Source organism: Bidens hawaiensis, unplaced genomic scaffold (assembly GCF_021521415.1).
Source record: "Bidens hawaiensis isolate Kalapana, Puna unplaced genomic scaffold, B.hawaiensis_p1.1 tig00000512_1, whole genome shotgun sequence".
NCBI lineage: Eukaryota > Viridiplantae > Streptophyta > Magnoliopsida > Asterales > Asteraceae > Bidens > Bidens hawaiensis.
In genome coordinates, this window is record NW_027491033.1 from 138251 (window position 1) to 148806 (window position 10556).

Genomic DNA, 10556 nt, shown 5'->3' on the forward strand with positions numbered 1-10556 from the left:
TTAAACTTCATAAACCAAAACATCAGCATCATATCAGGTTACAAACTTTTATCAAAAACCATCACTTTCTTTCACAATATCAAGCTACTCTTAATATATGTGTAAAAGAAAAACATAGATGCGAATAAAAACTAATTTTCAAATTTGTAATCATAAATATAGATATAAAATATGATAAAACTACACTCAAATAACATTAACATACAAAAATTTCTATAAAAAACGTTAGTTTTTAAGGAGTTATTCAAAATCTTAAATAATTTAAGAGTTTTGTAATGATACTCGTTATATATATATGTATATATATATATATAGGGTGATGTTAGAATAAGAAGTGAGTTATTTGTAAGAAGTGTGAGAAGTAATATCGGGCATTGGATTTGATCATCTGATGGTGGATATTGTTAGTCTGTTTTTTGTTTGGTGTGTTTTATTTTTTTAAGGGTAAAAACCACTTCTTACACTTCTTAGGATAGTTTTACTTCTTATTTTAACCTTGCTATATATATATATAATATATATATATATAGGGATGAAATCAAGAGAGAACTAGAGAACTCCATTAGAACTATTGATTCTATTAAATCAATGGCTAAAAAAGAAGGGGAAAAAGAGAAAAAAAAAGTAGGGGTTTTAATGAATAAGGGTAAACTTGGAATATTCACAAAAAACACAATACATCTTTCTTCTCTCATCATTGAGTCTTAAGCAGACCGTCATCCTAGGGTTTTTTGTGTTCTTCTAATCGATCATCTATTTCATACGATTAACTACGAATTCAAGCGGAAAAACAATGAACACTATCAGGTAAGCAATAATACTAGTCAATTTCATACATTATCTACATCAATTAGGCGCATTAAACTATAATCGTGCTCAAGCGTCTCTGTTTTTGCTTTTTATTGTTAATCGAAGAACAATAATGTCGATTAGTTACATAATAAGTGTTGATTAGGCATATATTGCGTCTATTCTTAATGATTTGTGTATATATTGTTGATTAGGTGTATTATAGGTGCCGATTAGGTGTACACTGTATCAAATCTGAACAATTCGTATGTGTGGTGTCGATTAGACGTATCATAAGTACCAGTTATGAGCGTTTTGTATACATGGTGTCTTACATCAGTCCCTTATTTACATGATTAATGGAATATTACATAGATATAATACATGAATGTTGTATCTTAGTGTGTAATTTTTAATTATAGTGCACATATGTACTATTAAACATAGTAATGGTAATGTTATTTAGCAAGTTTCATTATACTGCATATACGTATTGCATATGTAAAAATGTAATAAGAATATTAGATCATTTGTGAAGTTCAGTTGTGATGTTAATGTCCATATGTAATGATAATTTTAAGGTAGTCATGTATATATGCAATACATATTAAGATACTAATCTTCAGAGTTTGATGATAATGTTTGAGCGTTTATGGTGTATTGCACATATGCAACACTGATGTACTACATATGTGCACTACACATGTAGTACACGTATTGTATACATGAGCAAACATAATAACATAACTGTTTTATTGAATCAACGGGCAAGAAAATGTGCGGGCAAGAAAGGAAACTGGGCATGAAACAGGGGAGGACAATGAGGCATGAAACATGGGAGGACAACAGGCGACGAAGATGTCAATCCAGGTAAATACATATTTTTTAATCATATTGACAATTCATGCATGTAATAAATTAGTAGTACATATTCTCTTGATCCCACCATTAATTTCTTTTTTATTTATTACAAATATGTCTCTCTCTCAGTTGTCTACGCTCTGCCCAAAACACAAGCCCACATCTCTTCACGTTGATGGTCTCCTTCAGCTAGAGTGTTAATTGGTTTAATCTGATGCAAAATTAATCATAAATCTGAAGAATAATATCAAGTAACTGATCGCGTTACGTATTAATGGTATTATCACTATCAGTTAGTCGTATTACACAAATATAATGTTCGATAGTCTATACTTTTCATTTTTTCGATGTTTAGGGTATCAATTGTTTCAATCGGATACAAAATCCAACATAAATCAAATGAAAAATATCAGGTAACCGATCATATTATTCAGTTTTACTCGTTATCAACATCGATTAGTCATATTACACCAATATCATGTTCGATAATATCTATTTTTTGTTTTTCTGTGTATAAGATTTTAGTTGGTTCAATCTGATGTGTAATCAAGCATAAATCGGAAAAAGGATGTCAGGTAACATATCGTTTTAGTCAATTCAATGCATTATCAACAACGATTAGTCGTATTACACCAATATCATGCTCGATAGTATATTTTCTTACTGCATATTTTTAGTTATATTGCATATATGTAGTGTTAAACATAGTAATGTTAATGTAACTGTACATGTTGAGTATGCATATGGGTAAATAAACTTGTTTTTTTTTGGGCTTAGTTGATCAATATAGGCTTAAATTATCATTCGTTTCGGTATGCCCTCTAACTGTTCAATGAAATGTCTAAAGGAACTCATTTTGATAACATTCTTGCTTGATTACTTTTGCAGAAATTTTGTTTAGAACTTAGTAAATTTGATAAACTTAGTAATGTTAATGTAACTGTACATGTTGAGTATGCATATGGGTAAATAAACTTGTTTTTTTTAGGCTTAGTTGATCAATATAGGCTTAAATTATCATTCGTTTCGGTATGCCCTCTAACTGTTCGATGAAATGTCTAAAGGAACTCATTTTGATAACATGCTTGCTGTTTACTTTTGCAGAAATTTTGTTTAGAACTTAGTAAATTTGATAATTGGTACTTGAGTCATAATCCACTGTCGTGTTAACTTTTCTTCATAAATAATGCAGCTACATTTTGCTAAAATATTTGTAAATTGTTTTAGACTATTACATTGCAATACTGATGTATTTCATATATGCTGCACATATGAAGTGTTGATGTATAACATTTATGTAGTACATAAATGATGTACTTTAATGCATATTTTAGTTGTATTTCATATATGTAGTGTTTGAAGTGATAATGATTGTGTAATTGTATATGTTTAGTTATACTGCGTATGTGTAATATGCATGATTTAACTTAACAATGTCAATGTAGCCACATATATTAATTAGTAATTCATATACGCACCGTATCTGGAAATTGTGATAATAATGTTAATGCGACATTTGTTTAGGTATACTGCATATATATAATATTTCCATTACATATAATTTTTAAAGCACTATCATATGTTTGTATTAACTGTGTATTACATATATGTGGTACTATTGTATTACATATACGTATTACACTAGAACTACCATATTACATGAAGAAACGTGGATCTACTCACTGGTAGCAGATCTACTTTCCTCGGGTTTTGATTGTACTATTTCACCGATGGCTCTTCTGGATCCGTGTTCTTCCACCTACAAAATGAACAACGCCGTTAACTTACCCCTCAGAAAGGGACAGAGGGGTCCTCTTTGGGGTAACCCTCCGGCGTGAGAATAAGTATATGGTGGAGAAGATAATAATGTGTGAGTAAGGGAATCTCAAGAGTATTGCTTAATAGCTGAATACTCTATGATTGTGAGACTGTGTGTTTGTATGTAACTGACTGTGAGTGAATGTAATTCAATATGATTGAATGTGATATCACTGCCTGTAACTGCCAATGATTGAGTATGAATGTGTCCATCAAAGTGGAGTTGATGCTGTATTTATAGTGCTAGGGTTTCCACTGGTTGGGCTCAACCTCGTTGGCCTCCTCCAATCGCACTGCGCCACGTGTCCTCTAGGACACCTGGCGCTTTCTCGTTGGTTGTAATCACGTGGTAGCACATGTGTCATGCTGAGTTGTCGACGTTTCATTTGGCAGCTGTCAACATCAGCATATTCTTACTCCTTAAAAAGATGCCTTCTGGAAGGTTGTCTGACGTGCACAATCAAGGTTGCCCTAATCCTGATTTGGATAAGGACGAGGTCGATTATGTGCATGTGTGATATGCGCCAATCCTGAGGATGCGCGAAGTCTTCTCTTTATTCACACGCGTAGATATTTCATGCGCAGATGTGATATGCAAGAGCATGTGATATGCGCCGCGCGCATATGTGATGCGCGAGCATATGTGTGCCTGGGCAGATGTGGTATGCACGAGCATGTGATATGCGCCGCGCGCTGATGCGCCGCGCGCATATGTGATGCGCGAGCATATGTGTGCCTGGGCAGATGTGGTATGCACGAGCATGTGATATGCGCCGCGCGCTGATGCGCCGCGCGCATATGTGATGCGCGAGCATATGTGTGCCTGGGCATATGATGCCTGAGCATGTTTTGTATGCGCTATGCGCATAGGTTTTGGCTTTGTGCCTTCATAATGTCTTTATCTTGTGGGTTGACCCGCCTTGCTTGGTGTTGAGGCGGGTACATACCTCTTCAAGCCCCCCCAGTCTAATGTGTATCTTATCTCGCGCTAGCGCGGTAAGATAGATATTAGACTTACTGATTTGGTCTTTTTAATGTGGCGTTGTCGTTTTCTTGGTTGTTTCCATCGTTGCGCGAAGTTCTATCCATTTGGTTGAAACGAAGGGTCCAAACACGTGGTTGGTTGGTGGTGACGTGCGCCGTAAACGTGTCAGACGTTTCGTGTGCTCGAGGTGCTACAGTTGCCTTTCATGTCCCCTCGCACAGCTGTCTGGAACACGTGTCGCGCTCGCATTGGTTTGCACCTGCGAGTGGGGGCGCGTCTCTGCTCCGTGGCAGGTCGGTTACATTTTTATGTCCCCTCAACAGTGTTAGGGACACGTGCCGCGCCCTCGTTGGCTTGCACCCGCGAGTGGGGGCGCGTGAAATCCGATCAGTTACCACTTTTCTCTCTCCTGGGCCTATAAAAGCAGGCCCTTAGGAAAAATTTTTTATCTTCATCTTCATTGTTGCTAATTTTCGAATTTCTGCCTTTCATATTCTGAATTGAGTGTATTCATCGTTTTGAAAATTCGATTATCTGCTGCTGTAGTTGTATGTCTGATAGTTCAGACTCTTCTAACCCCTCAATCACCTCTATTGCCTCTCGAAGACGCCGTGTGAAATCTGTGGTGATGTCGACATTGAAGCAAAAGGGCAAGGGGAAGAGGGTTGTTGAGACTACATCGGAGGAAGTAGGGAGGACCAAGGCCACGAAAAGGTGGAATGAAATCCCCTGCAAGTTGAGGCAGGCCGATCTCGACAGCCTCATCTCGTCACAGGGTTTTCCCGCCCTGTTTGGCTGCATGTTGCCTGGGGCCGGGCAAACGGCGGCGGACCCGCCTGCCGGCTATATTTCACTGTACACCCATTTTTTCACCCACTGCAACCTTCGTCTTCCGATGACAAGGTTTGTAGGCGCGGTGTTACGTTTTTTCGGGATTCATATATCCCAAGTCCATCCGTTTGGACTTGTGCGCATGACTCATTTCGAGTTCATGTGCAAATCACAGCGCGAGGAGCCCACCCCTCGGCGCTTTCAATTTTTTTACAAGCCCAAGATCCAAGATTCTTGGATCTCCTTTATTCCTCGCAGTCAGAAGGTTAAGTGCAGCACCGTATCATTCAAGAGCCTTCATGACTGGTCTGAGAGGTTCTTCTACATCAGGGCTGGTGTGATCCCCATCCGCATGACGATGCGCTCGATCGATTCTGCGCCTGCGGATGCGGATGTTATTAAGAACCCAACCGGCGCCTGGGTTAAGAAACTGACCGCCGAACCATCCCCCGCGAAGAAAATTCGCGAGGAGGCGCTGGTGGGGGTCGGCATGAGTAAGCTATGGGCCGACAGCGCGCTTGAGCCCGTTATCCAAGTTGACGGGTTGTGTAAGTTTATTTCATTGCTTTATTTCTTTTTCTGCGCGAACATAATTCTTTTGCTGATATCACTTGACTTGTTTTTGCGCAGTCACCAAGGATTATATCCACGCCGCTTATGATGATCAAGTGGAGGGTGGCTCCGTCGCGCTTGGCGCTGGGGAGGTTGGTTTCCCAGATCGCTTCGATGACATGTTCATCCCAGTGGATCTGGAATTTGACTTTGATAGCGATGCGCCTGGTAAGCCTTCGCACTTATGCTTATTCCTTTAGAATACCAAAGTTTATTAACAGTTCTGTTGCTTGTATTTGCAGATGCGCTCGAAAACTATGAGCTGGAGCTCGCGGAAGAGGAGGAGGAGGAAGAGGAGGCGCCCCTACTAAAACGCAAAGCTAAGGGGAAATCTGGCGCAGGGGCCAGTAAGAAATAGAAGAAAGATGATACCCCTGTCGCTCATCCCCATGCTCAAACGAAGGGACCTAAGGGAACCCAGGTGTTTACCACCAAGGTTTCTTTAGCTTCCCTGCCTGTGAGAGTGGGCAGACCTCCTGTCCACTTGAGGTATGGTGGCGTCACCTCCTCCGTTCGCGCGGCTGAAGAGAGAAGCAGTGCCGCGCCTGCAACAGGTATACTTTGCTTATCTTCATCTGATTGAATTGTTATTAAACCTTTGCTCCTTTGAATGTTTGCAGGACCGGCGACGGTAGCAGATCAGCCGCAGGCGCCACAAGGTGCTGAGGCTGCGCCGGGGGCTGCTTCGAAGTCCCCTGTTCTACCCTCTGAAAAGGGTAGAATGAACTTTATGGCGATGTTCGCCGCGCGAACAGAATTGCGCCAAGGTATGTTTTGCACATTTGTCTTCTGAATTTTTTCTTTTGGATCCAGTCATAAACCAATTTTCCTTGTTGATTTGTTCATAGGAGTTGTAGCTGGCGTACAAGTTGCTGGTGACACTCCTGGCGCCGTTGCCGGCGCCGCTGGTTCTGCTCCTGCTCCTGCTAGTGCTGAGTGTCCCCTTATTGGGATTACAAAGGAGCAGGAAGCCGTATTGCGCGCCGAAATGGCGACGCCGAGACCTCCCTCGCCTCCTCCTACACGCAGCCGTCCCCGCGAAACTGGTTTGGAGCCCTCCAGGTCGCAGGAGAAGAGGCCTATTGAAGAAGATGAGGAGGATGAGGGGGCTCAAGCTGAGGACTCCTTGGGAGACCGCGCCAGCCCTGCGATGCCACAAGACTTCGCAGCGCAGACTTCAGGTGGGGCTGGCGCTGACTTTTCTGCTTCATCCCCGCAGGTATGTTTTAATTTGTTGCTCCGCTGCGCGTACCTCCATATAAGTATGTTTTATGACTTAGAACATTTCTTGTGTTTTGCAGGGAGGTGACCACGTTTACCGCCCGAGATGGAATATTAATGAAGACAGTTCCTTCCAATCCATGGGCGTATGCGAGGACTTCTGGGCTCATGCCGTGCCTCCTACTGAAAGGAGGTATCAGGAGGAGCGCACCCGCGCGGACTTGCTGAATGACCATATTTTCGCTGGGTCGGCTTTCTTTGCTGCCTCCCAGGAGCTTCGTCGTGATTATATTAAAGTACGCGATGCTCTTGTGGAAGCCCAGCGAGAGGCTAAGGTGGCCGCCTGGAACCTTTCTGATGCTCGCGCACGAGCTGAGAAACTCCAGGCGGAGCTCAGCGAAAACCGAGCAAGTGCCACACCGCCTTTATTAAGCGCGGGCATGAGCTCCAAGCTGCGCGGGAGAAGCAGCAGGTGGCGGAGGCCGAAGTTGCCAAGTACGCGCGGAGAGTGCGTGTCTTGGAACAGCAGGCGGAGGCGCGTGACCAAGCTATCGTCCAGAGTATCACTGAGAAATCATCACTGGAGAGCGAGGTTGCGCGCCTGAGGAAGGAGTTGGCGGCCGCGCAGGCCGATAGAGATGAGGCCTTGGCGACGGCAGCGTCCAGCCAGGAAGCACTTGATGCTGCGCAGGCGGAGAAAGAAAAAATTTTGGCGGCAGCAGCGTCTGATAAAGAGGAGCTAAAAAAGACCAAGGAAACTGTTGAGTTATTAAACTCCCAGGTTCCTGCCCTCGAGACGTCTGTTGCTGGCCTCGCGCAGGATCGCCAATGGCTGGTGTCACAGGGTATGACTCGTTGCGCTTTGGCGATGAAATATTCCGCCGAGTTTCAGGCCCTTGTGATGGACTGCAATGCTGCCGCGCGCTTGGTGGGTCGAGCTGAAGGGTTTACGGATGGGTATGAATACGGCATGTTGAAGAAGAACCCATCCGAGTACCCTTACAAGAGCGACGCGGCCTGCGCGGACATGGCCGCGGTGGGGGAGAAGTATATGAATACTCCCATCCCCATCCTTATGCAGGTACCTCGACCTTAATGAGTTTTTCTTGATTAATTTTCCAAGTGTTTTGTACTCAATACTTTTCTAATGATTTGCAGATAGCTGCGCTTGCTGACCAGCCCGACCTCGGCGCGCTAAAGAAGCTGCTCGATGAATGCGAGAGGTCTGGTGGCGATGATGGTGGCGCGGGGGATGTTGCCCCTGCCAGCGGCTCTGGCGCTGCGAAAGAATCTGCTCCTGACACCGTCGTGATAGAAGACTCCAATGAGGAGGAAGAACTTGACTATGGTCAGTTCGGAGATGAGGAGCAGGCCGCGCCAGATGCTGAGGGAGATGATGAGGGTGATGAAGCGGCTGACGTCGACGTGGAGACTTGAGAAGCCCTTCATCAAATTTTATATATATTTTTTTTTTGTACTTGTAATTTGTAACTCATCATACTTGTAAATTTCAATTGTATGGAATGAAACTTGTTTTCTCTTTTTCACATCTTGCGCATTTCCATTCATCTCTTCATGTTTGCGTGTATAGATATAAGATATGCTTGCACGTTAAAATAAGAACAAGGTTGTAAGGAAATTATTCACTTAACCATAGTCCTATTTTGTAAATGGTTTCGCAGTATCTTGTTTATGCTGACATGCGCGATATCTTTTCTCAATTCCTTTTTTGCGCGTCGTTGTCGCGCGGTTTTTATATGGAAGTATGAGTTTTAGCCATTACATGTCAGCATGTGTTACTCAGATATCCACTATGATTCCGCGCGCGACCTCGACCTGAGACCTTAACAACTATGATATGGCATGTACTTTGCCTTAGTTGTGTTTAAGGATTTTTATGATCAGGCTGCGCGGGATGTAAGATGGATGTTTGTGAGTGTTTTGAGCTAAGGCTCTTTGTTTTGGGCTAAGGCCCTGACGTTTTTAGAGTTAAGACTCATTAACGTGTTTGAGCTAAGGCTCGTAGGTTTGGGCTAAGGCCCTGACGTTTTAGAGTTAAGACTCGTTAACGCGTTTGAGCTAAGGCTCGCGCATGTATGTTTTACTTCGTTTTATTTTGTTTTGAAGTCAATATAGTGTTGTCATATTGCTCCAAATTAATAAAGGAAGTGTGAAACATGTATGCAAAGGTAATAGAACAAATATTGAAAGATAGCGCGAATCATCATTCATGATGGCTTAAAAGCCTTGATTACATATTTGAACTTTTACATGAAGCATTTTCTAAGCTGTGCCGCGTTCCACGCGCGCGGTATCTTTTTTCCATTCAAATCTTTTAAAGTGTACGCGCCTTTCCCCAAATCTTCTGAAATTTGATAAGGTCCCTCCCAATTGGGGGACATTTTTCCTGGGGGTATCGCGCGGCTAGCTTCATTGTTTCGAAGGACAAAATCATTTTTCTTGAAGTGGCATTCTTTAACGCGCTGATTATAATATTTTTCCAGCTTTTTCTTGTATTTGGCTTCATTGATGATAGCCGCTTCTCCGCGTCCTTCAAGCAAGTTGAGGTCCAATCTTCTTTCGCGCTCGTTATTAGTCTTGCTCATCATGAGTACCCTATGGGATGGGCATCCAATTTCTGCTGGGATCATAGCCTCTGTCCCATAGGTTAGGCTGAACGGGGATTCGCCATTGCTAGTTTTGCTTAATGTCCTGTGCGCCCACAGGACATTAGGTAACTCTTCGACCCAAGAATGGGATTCTCCCTCCAACCTTTTCTTCAGCCCATTTAACAAACTTTGATTCGCGCGCTCCACTTGGCCATTCCCTTGAGGGTGGTAGACCGAAGTGAAGATTTGGTTGATGTGCAATTCTTTGAGCCAGCTGGATATCTTCCTGTCAGTGAATTGTTTGCCATTGTCGCTCACAATTTCCATTGGAAGGCCAAAACGGCAAATGATGTGGCTCCAGATAAATTGCTTCATCGCCTCAGCTGTGATTTTTGCTAGTGGCTTGGCTTCAACCCATTTTGTGAAATAGTCTACTGCCACTACCAAAAATTTCACTCGCCCTTGCGCTTGCGGCAGGGGCCCCACAATATCAATGGCCCATTTGTGGAAAGGCCATGCAGAGGTTACTGGAATCAAGTTGTTCTTTGGCCGCATGGTGTTTGGCGCGTGGCTCTGACATGCCTTGCATTTTTGGATTTCTTTTAGCGCATCCAAGTACATGCCTGGCCAATAGTAGCCTGCGCTCATTGCCTTGGCAACCACCATGCGCGGGCCAGCGTGTATTCCGCAGATTCCTTCGTGAATCAATCACATAGCTTGCTTCTTCAGCATCCAGGCATTTCATGAGCGGTCCAAGATAAGAGCGTCGATATAATGTACCCTCAAGTAGTTCATAGTTCTGCGCCTTGTGTCTTATCTTTCTCGCCTGT